Genomic DNA, 13,448 nt, shown 5'->3' with positions numbered 1-13,448 from the left:
TCAAACCGGTAAAAACCTGGAGAGGATTTGACCTAACTATCCTCAAGGTAAACTTGAATCCACTATTTTGAAAGAATTGAAGTTCATACAATAAGACTTACAAGCCCCCACGCTCGACTTCTTATTACTACAAACCAGTAGAACTTACTGACATGACCATGTGCAAGCTCCGAATCCACGTACTCCTTCTTTCTTGGATTCACCACTAGATACAAGCACACCCGCTTGTGTTTTCTTTAAATTTCAATGGCAACAACTGAGTTGATCATCAAGGTGTAGATAATATCTTCTCCTTGAAAACCTTAAGTTTGTATAAAGGAAAACTCCTTTAGATCTCACAAGAGATTTACACAAACAGTAATATGAGCAACACTAAAACGTGGTTAGGGTTTGCCTTTTATACTTAGGACAAATTAGAAAACCCTAAATGTTTTAAACAATTAGGACTGAGTTGGAAATCTGTAGAAAAAAACATTCTGCCCAAGATTCGATCGATCGAGCCTAAGTTTTGATCGATCGAGCCAGGCCGAAATGCATAATACTTTCTGCATTAGCTCGATTCCAACTTTACATAAAATATACAACTTTGAGCAAGACTAAAACACTTCGAAGCACATTGTTTTGATCATGGTTTGCCAACAATACATATTAGAGTTCTAAATACATAAATACCTAAGTCTTTAGAACCTAACAACTATTTATCTTTAAAAGGTTGTATTAGTTATTCATTAATAAATGCAATAATTTCAAAACTTGATATATTTCAAAGTAAACAAACTTTTTATATACATCTAACAACTATAAAAATAAAAAATTATAAAAAAATAACACATATCTCTCTTAAATTTAAAAATAAAAATTTTTAAGGAAATATAATTGTATGAGTAAGAAATTTCCAAAAACAAATGTTAAGTTTCATTCTAATATTATATAGTTCACAACCAAACTAATGAATAGGTTTAGTTATTACATTACAACACATTTTATTTTTAGTAATAAAAATTACAATTCCTCCTATAATTCTCATTCAGTGTACCACATAAAATTTATAAGTTTTTGATAAATAAAATTTGTAATAAATTGAGAATTTTTATAATATTTATTTCCTTATCTTTTGACTTCTTCTTCTCTGCCAAATACTTCCCTCTAGGTTTCTCTCATTTTTTTGCTTCTATCATTATTTCTGCCGGCTAAATTAACAAAGCCTTAATATTTTGACACATGAGCAGTGATTCATCCCCAAGGGAAAGAAAGAAAGAAAGACAAAAGATGTTAAAAAGTGAACCCTGATCATGGTCCACATAAAGCCAGGTGGTAACTGGTTTATGGGTTGGAACATGTGGAGAGATGAGGGCCAAATTACTAGATAGGTGTGTTTGTAGTCAGGGAGTTCACGTGGTATGTCACATTCTATTCTGCTGCCAAAGCCCCATGTGTATAAGAACCCTATCAACCTAGACAGAGGCAGTAGCATCATAAGTGGAATGCTTGGGGTACTTACACCTGGCAATGCACCGTGCATAACATTTTGAATCCCCAAGAGTCTCAGACAATTTCATCAACCCCAAACCCTTCTGGTTTGGTCATTCAAATGACAATGTCATAATTAAAAACCACGCAGAGCATTTCTGTGTCAACTTCTGAGGCTGTGTGAGTGACAATAGATTTCTGATTTCATCACCCCCAGCCTCCTAGTTTGGTCATTCTATAATGACAATGTCATAATTAAAAAAAAGTTACGTTAACGAGTACCCTTATAGCACTATTTAAGAATTTATTTTAGGAAAATTTTAATATTACTTTTATGGGAAATAAAAAAAATTGTCAAAACATTAATTTTTTTTCTCATAAAAACTTTCTTTAACTGGATTCTTAACCAGTATCCTAAGGACACTCATTAACATTTCCCTAAAAAAAAAAATCCACAGCATCTTCTAATAAAATATTAAACAAAGAATGATTTTATGAAGTCATGATTTGACCTCTTCTGTTGGTTACTAATTACTCACTATTTCGTATTCTATGTGTGTGTTGTAGTTTCTCATGGCCGTTTGGTACTCAACAATTTTTATTTTTTTAGAAATATGTGTGAATAAAAAAGTATGTAAAAATGTGTATAATATTGTTTAAAAATTAAAAATATGTATTTGAACTTGCATACCAAACAGAGCCTAAATTTTTCTTCTATTCTAAATTAAGTTTTGGTCCAAGTAGGGTTGGAAAGCAAATCAAAAAAATGATTTTAAAAGAAAATTATAAGATTGATAATCATGGAATTGAAACGATTAATATGCAATTTAAATTCAAATTATTTTTTACTTTTATAAGTGTGGGTACCTAAGGCATGTTTAGGCATGCTTGCAACGTCTTAGGCATGCTTTGCAATGTCCTTGACTGACCTCGGCATGCCTTGCAATGTCCTCAGCATGCTTAGCAACGTCCTAGGCATGCTTGGCAACGTCCTTGGCCGAGGACGTTGCCATTGACAAATACTTAACATATTATCTTCAATTCAATAGTTATAAAAATGATAAAGGGGAGATTCAAACCCTGATTCTAGGGATGGAAAAAATTCCCCACCCCACTTTGCCCCACGTGGATTTTCCTCATCCTAAAGAGGTGACAGAACGACGGGTTTTACTCTCACAACTACCCTTCTCCTTTTTGTTTCATCTATACTTCATTAATGTTCAAACCACCTCATTATAAATGACAAAATACTCAAACTTGACCTGAACCTGACCTGCCTTGCATGAATATTCCCTACTTTGAAGAGAAAGAAGGCAACGATGGGGTATTCGACTATGTCTCGCCACATTTCCATCCTGACCTTTCTTCTCCTAATAAAGAAGAGTACACCATACCACTTGAGTTACATGATTCTTAACATATTTAACATTTCTTTAAATTAAAAAAAGTGAATCAGCTTTGTCCCTTTCCCTTTTTCCTCTAAAAGATAATTTGCATAACTTCCCAACTATAAAATTTGTTTATAAACCATTTTTTTATTAAAAAAAAAAATATATATATATATATACACACACACACGATAGAATCTTAACCTATGGCATCCATTCTATGATAATTGTTCTTCATTATCAAATCTAGAAATCAATTTCTTTTATGGTCCCCATTATATAAATAAAAGGCCTCCAAAATTGTAGAACCACAATTTATGTACGTTTTTAGACCCCTTAACACAAGTTGTTTAACCTAGTTATTTAGCCAAGTGATTACTTAGATAAATTATTCAGATCTAGGTCAACATAATAAAATCATATCATGTAAATAATGCAGAAATATAAAGAACACAATGATATGATAACCTAAAAAAACCAAACCGGTAAAAAACCTGGGGATGATTTAACTTAATTATCCTTAAGGTAAAACAGATCTACTATAAAAGAATTGAAGTTTGTACAATAAGACTTAGACCACTAAACCTATTGTAACAACCTAATGAATTGCACCTAAACTCCCTCTTTTGAGGTAGGGAGGTATTACCTACTATAATTGCCGATAACATTGGTTAAATAATGAATAAAGTTTTAGACTAAACTCCTTCAACCTATTATGGAGCAATTAATAAAACATTCCACGTATGCTAGATCGCATAAGTTATTGCATTATTTAAGCATGTCGCATGACTTATTAAATATATCATATGACTAAAAGTAAACACACATAACATAGATCATCATTTGAGTTACCATGTAGTGGATTAGAAGAATTTATCTTCACATTGGTTTGGAGCCAAACTCTATTCTTTATTATAGTTATCCAAACAAAATATTTTTTGACTTCCAATCCAAAATGTTCACATCATGCAATTTCATAATGCATGTGAAAATTCTTGGGCATAATGATTGAATAACTAATCGTAGAGAGGTTATTTACATTGGTACATATATATGACGAGTTGTAAATAGTGAAGAAAAATGATGGCTTTATATAGTTAGTTATAGGCCTATGTCATAACAAGTTGTGTAAATGATGTGATCTTAGCTTCCCATGCAAAGTGAGGAGGGAATAATTCATAAAAAAATTAAAAATAAAAAAATTTGAGGAGGGAATAAACCTAATAAACAGCAAAGAAGTAAAGGAAAACATAGCCCATGGGCCTATGTCATGGGCTCGCATGCAGCACTTGCAGAAAAACATATAATGAGTGGACTTGAATGAGCATCCCAAGGTATGGAAATTATAGATTTGGACAGACCACAAATAAAATAATTAAATCAATCAAGTACAAGTGCATACTTATCAAGTTTATTGAGAGAGAAAGAGTGTGTGATGTGGTGAATGTGTTTTAGAGTTTCAAGGTGGAATAAGTTCGAGGAAATCTAAAAAGAGAAGGGTCAAAAAAAAAATCAAAATACTGTGATTGATTTGATATATAGAGAGTTGTTTGGTAATGACCTAATGATTTTGTCATCCACCTGAAAAAATAAATTAAAAAAAAAAAAAAAACAACCATTGAGGAATGAGACTCGTGAGTTGTGATGCAGTTCACCGTACCCAATCAAAAGTAGGGGGCCCCTTTAATTTGCTTTTGATGATAGTGCTTGAAAATTAAACCTTGCAATTTTGAGACTGTACAATTGATTGGTTTAGTTGGCAGGGTTCCACATTGAATAAAGAGGAACTTTTCCAATTGGTCACAGTCAATTTCCCCAATTGGAGATACTGCTCCCAACCATTCAAAGGGACCCCTCATTGCCTTTCCAGCTTGACATTGCACACTCAATTTATAAAGTGCTATGGAATCTTTAGGCAACCTAGAAATTGAAGAACCAAAAAAAAAAAAAAAAACAGATCATTCCTTCTCTTTCAATTAGTAAAAGAGAGCAATGGTAGGCTTACAATTAACTATGTTAAATAGTTGTAAAAATAAATACAAAATTATTTGTGATTATGAAATTTGTCTTAGCAAAAACCTTGAATCCTAATTTTTCCAAGTCTTTTTTTTCCTGAACTTTTCTCTAAAGGCTTTTGTTAGTAAGTATTCTTAAGACACAAATTAAGTAAATTTAATACTTCATTACATCATATTTTTATACAATTTTTAATAAATAAAGTCAATTTGTGTACAATTATTAAAAAAACACACAATCACAATAAATTTTGTACATCAAAACTTACAAACTAATAATTTATATGTATTACGGCTCATAATTGAACATGTATTATCCTTTTAACTTATACTCTTAAAACCTTTACGGTTATTCAAGTAGTAGACTCATTAATCTACAGCGTGACGTGACGTTACCATGAAGATATCTTCTTGCTATACAAACAAATAAAAAGACAAAAACAATTTTGCATTTCACTACCTAGGAAATATGAGACAAGCATCTCTTCTTGTTTCCCTTCTTAATCTTTCAATATTTTTTATCTATAAATTTTGCTCTAAAGTGACAATTCAATTCTTCTCCATAAAGGGATGGTCATATCTCTATCTCTCTCTCTCTCTCTCTCTCTATATATATATATATATATATTGTGTGTGTGTGTGTGTGGAAGATCATCTCAAGCCCTCCCTCACATCAGTCTAAAGATATTCTAACACCAGTCGAAGCTGATGCTGAGTTTCTTCTAATCAACATAAACAACAATTTCATTTTCCAACAAATCATTACTAACAAATGACTACTAATTCTACCTTCTTCTTTCTTCTTCTTCTTCTTTTATTTATTTAATGCAAACCATTGGACCGTGTAAATTTTTATATCACCTTTTCCCCTCTGTGACTGTAGAAGAATGTCAAATCCAAAAGATAGTGCTCTGCAGTTAATCCTTCGGTTGCATGTATTTTTTCTGGTCAAACTTACCCAAAAATAGAGATCTATAATCGACACTTAAAATGGGACCTAATAATTGTACCCCGGAAAAGGACCATTGCTAAGAAATTATTGCTTGGTGGCCCCTAAATGATTCCAATCTCTCCCTATTATGGCTTTTTATTATGGACCTGCAATATTAGTCAGTAGGGTTTCCATTGGCAATGCCAAAGTACAAATAATTTTTCAGTGTTATAATTCAAGCCAAAAAATAAAACAAAGAAAAAAATGTCACTTCTACAATTCACAATTTTCAATTGATTTTGTAGATGGTTTTAAAGAAAATTCTTTTGTGTGCTTCTTACCACATAAAATCTAATGCGATAGTATTCATAAAAAAAAAGAAATTATAATGGATAGTCCATCTATCTATCATTAAATATTTAATTGGGACAGGATGGGTCATCTCATGGATCTATTGTTTTTTTGATGAACTCTCTTGGATCTATTGTATATGACAAAAGAGATATCTATTACATGTGTTGCATGTAATAGATGTCTCACAGCAAATAGGATTTATTGATGTGTAATTCTTATCAACTTTATGAGATTTGTTACCTACCTACAACAAATTAATAGGATATTTCTTGATATACAATACTAATGTAAAGCTAAATCACCCATCAAATCATATATTTAACAACTCCTTGTTCAAATATATTAACTTAAGTGCATATATAGAATCTTACTTTTAAGAGAATATATAAATATAAAATAAAAATTCATGAAAATTCACAAGAAGGAAAGGTTTTTCCTCCCAAATCACAATAGAGAAAGTTAATAGATGTTACAATTGATGTATGCAGTGAAAAGGTTAATTGTATTTATAAATTATAGTCAAAATATATATATATATATATATTTTTTGGAATCAACTTCATTCCGTACGTGTTATTAATGCACATATAATACCACGTACCCTTAATACAATGGTTACCTTATAAGTATAAATGTTTGTGGAGTGTAAGGAGCAATAGCTGAGGTTCAAGACTTCAGGAGAAAGTTTCACACGTATATACACATAGATTAGACTAAAGTAAAATTTTATCTTGTATCCAAAAAAAAAAATGCACATATAACATCTACGAAGCATCACAATCTGATGTCTGTGAATACAAAACATAAATGTGTCATTGTGTTCATTTGCCTTCATGTTACTTAACCATGGTTCAATCACTTCCCAGTTATGTCTATTTAGATCACATCATTTATGGCAATAGACAGTAGAGCTTAGAGCATAATTGGCGTCTAATTAATGACCCATGAGAATCACATAATAAGAAAAGAGAGATCCATTCACTAACCTCATATAAATATAATGTTTGAAAAACCATATGTAGTATGAATTATATGGTACGATGAGGTTCTCTTCTTCAAAGAGTGCACGTTTAATCTCTCTATAACATCGTACAAATCTCAGTTTAGGCTCTACCTAAGCACCCAACCCAAGTCATCTAGTTATGTCTGTTAGGGTCATATTTTATATGAAATTGGCTAATCTTTTGTCAAAATGTACTTTATTTGTAAATTGGATAGATCTAAGTTTGGTTTGATACACAACAAGTGATTGTATTAAAGACATGAAAATTAATCTAAGAAACAAGTGAAGAAAAGTTGTTTTACTGAAGTTCGACAAATAACTCTACAAATGGCATCTATCGAGATTTATTTGGCAAGCTCGACAGCAGCTTGATCTATTGAGCTTTATGAATTCAGAAATTCCAGATCTGAATTTCGGCCTATGTTGCTGTATTTGTTTAGGGTTTTTTTTTCTCACAACCCTAGATATATAGAAGGGTTATTTTAAAAGTCATCATACACAGAAACAGAGACCAAGAACTTTATTTTCTTTGTGAGAAGCTACTACATTTGTACGTTATAGGGTTTTGTAATCAAGTACTTCCCGATCTTCATTGTTGATGAAGTGAAGAACTTTATAGTCAACAATATCAATTCAAGTTGCTAGAGTTAGTCACACACTGGGATCCGTATAAAAGGGTTAGTTATAGATTAGAAATTTGTGCATAAAGGGAAAGAAGGCTACTACAAGATCAAATCCAATTGGATATTGGAGCAAATGTTCAATTGTAGGTTAGTATTTTGAGATAGACTAGAGTAGTGGTAAGATTCCTTATACTTGTAATTGCTTGATTGTTAATTAATAGATTCTTAAGAGTAGTGACTTTAAAATCACCCGGTGGGATTTTTACCTTGCAAAATGTTTTCCCCATTTATCAACAAATTACCGTGTTAATTTAATTTCCATTGCATTTAGTTTAATTGGTGATTTATTGGTGCCTTCACGATTTGCATGCAATATAACCTAATTAATCAACTTGGGTAATTGAATTAATTAACCGGGTCAAGCTATCTTAACCCAACAATGTAACCTCAAACACCAAATTAAGGTCTCAAATATGGTTATCATAGGCTACATGAATTCTGAGTTATTTATTCTCAATATCTACTTAACTCATAAATCTTGTAAGAAAGGGGAACAAATTTTCAACAGCAACCATACTCCCACTAAAACTATAACATCTCTATATAATTCTAAGCAAATCAATATTTTATTCATGTTATGCCAATAGATCTTTTAATTTTAGGGAATAAATTATAATTTATTATATCAAGATCATGCCAAAAATGTCATACTGAACTAAAAACCTTACGGGTTGAGTTTCATTTCTGAAAAATAATTAAAAGAGTATCATTTTGTATTTTAAGAGAGATCTGTAATTTACCTAAAATAAATATATCTTTTTAGGATTTATCGTGTAATTATAAAAAATTGAGAGCGAGAGAGTGAGAAAGTTTTATTCAGTTTGCTCATGATTGATGTTTTTTTTTTTTTTTGGACACACTCTTTTGCACACATTTTGACATTAGTTACTTAATTTATCAAGGTGTGATTGGATTATATCATTTATACATTTGATTGTTATTGTTATTGGTAAAAATTAATCGATCACCTAGATTAAAATGAGTGTAAGAGTACTAGCATTCGGAGATGGAAATCAACCGATTTTACCCCTCATTCCCAATTGAAGTTTTTACAGTCAATCCCAATGCTAGCTTTAACGGTGCGTGGTTTTAAACTTATTGATGATTGATATATGTTGTGGGTAAAAGCAATAACAAAATGTAGACCCATTAGCACTTTGCAGAATCTTAGTAGTAGGGCTAGTAGCTAGCTGGAAGTCTTAAGGGTGGGACTTTGGGAGACATGCATGCACTAGAGACGCAAAGGAGTCCTTATTAACACTATATTCTTATTAGACATTATATCTATCTATCTATCTATCTACACCTGACACCCTTTTCCAATCTGGTGGTGGAGCAGCTGGGTTGGCCTAGCCTAGAATACAACTCTCTCTCTCTCTTGGCGGCTTATTGTGTCACCTCTGTCTCGACTTTGGCATCTAAAATCTTTTTCTTTGTCAACATCATCATTTTTCTTTTTCATGTTTAGTCACTGTTACCATAACGTTGGCACAGTTTGTTTTAGTTATTTCTAACACAAATTTCTCAGAAGAAGGGATGGGTGGCCATCTAATATTCTGTCCCACCTACTTTGAAAAATGCTTACCCCATCAGCAAATAAATTACATTAATATTACTTTCATGATGGTAGTTTGAGGTCACAGGTTTAATCCTGTTTAGGTGTTTGAATTACTTGACATATATAAAAAAACTTATTCTAACATGCCTACGATTTGTTTCTAAAAAAGAATAACAAGTTGGGTAATTGTCTTATATATTTCCTTATGAGAACGTTGGCACAGTTTGTTTTAGTTATTTCTAACACAAATTTCTCAGAAGAAGAGATGGGTGGCCATCTAATATTCTGTCCCACCTGCTTTGAAAAATGCTTATCCCATCAGCAAATAAATTATATTAGTATTATTTTCATGATGGTAGTTTGATGTCACAGGTTTAATCCTGTTTAGGTGTGTGAATTACTTCACATATCAAAAAAAAAAACTTATTCTACCATGCCTATGATTTGTTTCTAAAAAAGAATAACAAATTGAGTAATTTTCTTATATATTTACTTATGAGAGTGTGTTATATGTAATATAACTTGTCTCATTATTCTTTAAAGTTAAAAGTTAACATGTCTTTTGGATGATGTTCGTAGTGTGCTTCTGTATTTAAAACTTCATTCCCTTCCCTTGTTTATGATTGTTTCTCAAAAGACAAAAAAAAAATCATGAAACTCGTTTCATTTGAGCTATGAAGTAATCAATACCAGTTAAAAAGAAATAATTTCATTTTATTATACTACCCTTGAACACTTTTGATGTCCAACTTTTTGAGGGCAATGTGAACCTTGGCTCTATCGGTAGAATTAGACACAGTTGACACAAATTCGAAAAAACAATAACAGTTGTGTCAAGTTAGCTCCAACATAGTTAATTTTATAGATTAGCTCAATGAGTGATGTCTATTATTGTTAAATAAATGACTTAGGTTTAGATTTTATCTTCATCAAAAATTAATAAATATTTTAACTTGGTGATAAAAAATAATTACCATAAAAAGTCTCCATATATTCAAATTGATGGTATCTATAAAATTAAAAATAAAATAGAAAAGAGAGCAATAACAAGCTTGTCAAATTACTAGGAAGATGAAGCTATACTTAATAATATTGTCTAGGTCTTCCCGTAAAAATAAAAAGAACGCATGTGCAAATCGCCTATCCAAGTTGTTGTAAGAAAAAACAATGGGGAGAAAATTACAATTTACCCCATTGTGATAGAGCCATATAACAATTTAATCCTTAAAGTTCAATTACTACACTTAACTTCCAAATACTTTGAATAAAATGACATTGTTAGAGTTCTATATAAAATATTAGAGTAAATTCCATTAATATATCTTGAGGTTTTGGCTAATATCAATTAGATTCAAGAATTTTCAAAATTAACTAATTTAGTCTTTAAAGCCAATTTAGTCCCTAAAACAATTGAGAAAAATGACTAACTGACTTAATAGTTTTTAGGGACTACGTTAGTTTTAGAGACTAAATTGGTTAATTTTGAAAAGTTTTGAACATAGTTAGTATTAGCTCAAACTTCAAGGTGTTAGTTGAATTTATCCTATATATTACTATTAATTTCATTTTAGTTTAAAGTACCTTTAGAAAATTTATTATAACCTTAACTTTAGGGGATTAAAATGTATCAATCAAAAGAGCTTGTGGGGACTAATTAAATTTTGAATGGGTCAAATCACATTAGGATAATTTTTTTTTCATAAAATGTAAAATCTGCTAATTTAAACAAACTCTAAAAAATTCATTCTAAGAGCATTGAGCAAAATTTTTTGTTTATTTTAATATAAGAACCTACTTTTCTCTATTTTACTTAACCATTTTTTGAAAAACTTACATCAAATTATCTATTCTAAACTTTATTTTATTAAAATATAAAATTTTCTTAATTTTTGAAAAAAAAAATTCTCTACTCACATACTTCAATCAACATCCACTTTTTTCTTTCACCTCAATGAAATACAATAAATAAAAAACTAAAATGCACAACAATAGTACTCATGTATTTTTACACAAGTACCGTAGAAAGACTTGACTCTTATGCTATTTTAGGTCCACCGACGCTATTGCTCTAATCCAAACGTCAAATACAACTATTCAAAATTTGTATATTAAATTGTGACAGAACAACACCACTGCAAGCAAATTATAATTTGACCCAAAATTAAGCACGTTGGTAGTACAGTTTCATTGCTTTATTGGGAAAATTCGTATAAATTTCTTGGGAGTATTTCATATCACTTTCTTGGGGTATAGTACAAATGTACACTGCTATAACCCCCTCCTCTCACCACCACATCAGCATTTGACATGATAGTACAAAAACAAGTAGTGATAGGAAATAATTGTTCAGCCAAAGGATGAAACAAAGAAATGGAAGAGAAATGATTGCTCCTGGTCTGAGCTAAAAAGCCAAGAAAAATGGCACGCTTTTTTTTACAATTATTTTATATAAAATGTTAGATAAAATGTTAGGTTGTTTCAATGTCCAAGAATCTAACATTTTTTTTCTTTACCATTCACAATTTACTATATTAGAAATGGGACATTATGATCATAATTTTATTTTATTTTATTTTTCAGAAGAAGTATGGAAATGATTGTTCAAGGGATAGGGAAAAAAACAAAGAGACCAGACCACACCAAATTTTTATTTTTTTTTCTAGCTTTATGTATTATTCTTGTGTGAACAATTGAATAGATGGACTTCCCTTGTCACACTCTCTGTCTTATTTTTACAAACAGGCTGAAAGTGAAGGTGGGAAATGGACCCAGTTTCAGATGTTTCAGACCCTATCATTGTTTCAATCTTTTGACCCATCGGTCTCTGCCTCTCTCTGCTTCTATCCTGCCTTTGACCCTATGCTCTCTCTGCTACTTATGGCAGGCTATAGGCCTGTTAGCATCTTTAACTTTCACCCTCCGGCTGGGGAATATCTTGTCAACAAAACCAACATTAATGATAGCAACAATGATAGTGGGGTCAATATGCAATGGTGCCCTTATACTATCGCACAATACAATTTCTTCCCCCATTTCTTTCCATTATTGCAGCTATAATTGAAGAAGTAAGGATTTGATGTAATATAATTGAGTTCAAATTTGTAGACTATGAACTTTTAAATTAAGTGTTTACCAAAAAAAAAAAAAAGAACTTTTAAATTAAGTGATATATATATATATATATATATATAAACTCACTAAAATTTATGAAAAAATGGGCTTGGAAGAATGGATCTTTGGCTAACATTGAGCCAAAATAAAAGTGAGATCCACGTACATATTTTAAGGTACATATTTTAAGATGGGTTTCTGTTCGGTTATGTCATACTCAATAAGGAGAATAATATCATGTAGTCAATTGTTCAAAATTATTAACGAGTTAATAAGAAATTGACTTCAAATGTGTCTACTTATACATTAGTGAAGGTGATGATAAGGCATGATTCCACATGAGAAGGGTAAAAAATATTTAATAAGTTTACATATCGTTTATTATTTTGTTTGATATCGTTTATTATTTTGTTTATTATTTTATTATTTTGTTTGATATTATTTTGTTTAATAAGTTTACGTATCGTATTTTTATAAAAGTGGGCCTCACACACACCGTGACCCACATTAGTTCAGGTTCGGTTGGGTGTGGGTGTCACTTTTATCTTTATTATTATTATTTTGTGCATAAGAGCCCATCAAATAGAGTAAGAGTAGTTCTGTTGCCACAATTTGTGCTACAACTCACCTACAACTCGTCTATGTGGTGAGTTGTGATACAAGTTGTGGCACCAGACTTATTCATAGAGTAAAGCACAATTAAATATTGGTTTTCCTCTTTTTTTTTTTGGGTTGGGCCCCAATGCTTGAGTTATAGTATTAAACACAAGTATTAATTAGATATTGGTTTTCCATTTTGTTTCTTCTTTGGTCTAAAAGTTTATTTGCTATTTTTTTTTTTAAACACTAGAACATCTACATTCGATTAGATGTTTTGTTAACAAAATTACAAATAATCAGGATTAAATCTAGGTACAATAACTTAAGTGTAGTGT

Source organism: Quercus lobata, chromosome 11 (assembly GCF_001633185.2).
Source record: "Quercus lobata isolate SW786 chromosome 11, ValleyOak3.0 Primary Assembly, whole genome shotgun sequence".
Classification (NCBI taxonomy): domain Eukaryota; kingdom Viridiplantae; phylum Streptophyta; class Magnoliopsida; order Fagales; family Fagaceae; genus Quercus; species Quercus lobata.
This window is presented reverse-complemented; position numbering follows the sequence as displayed.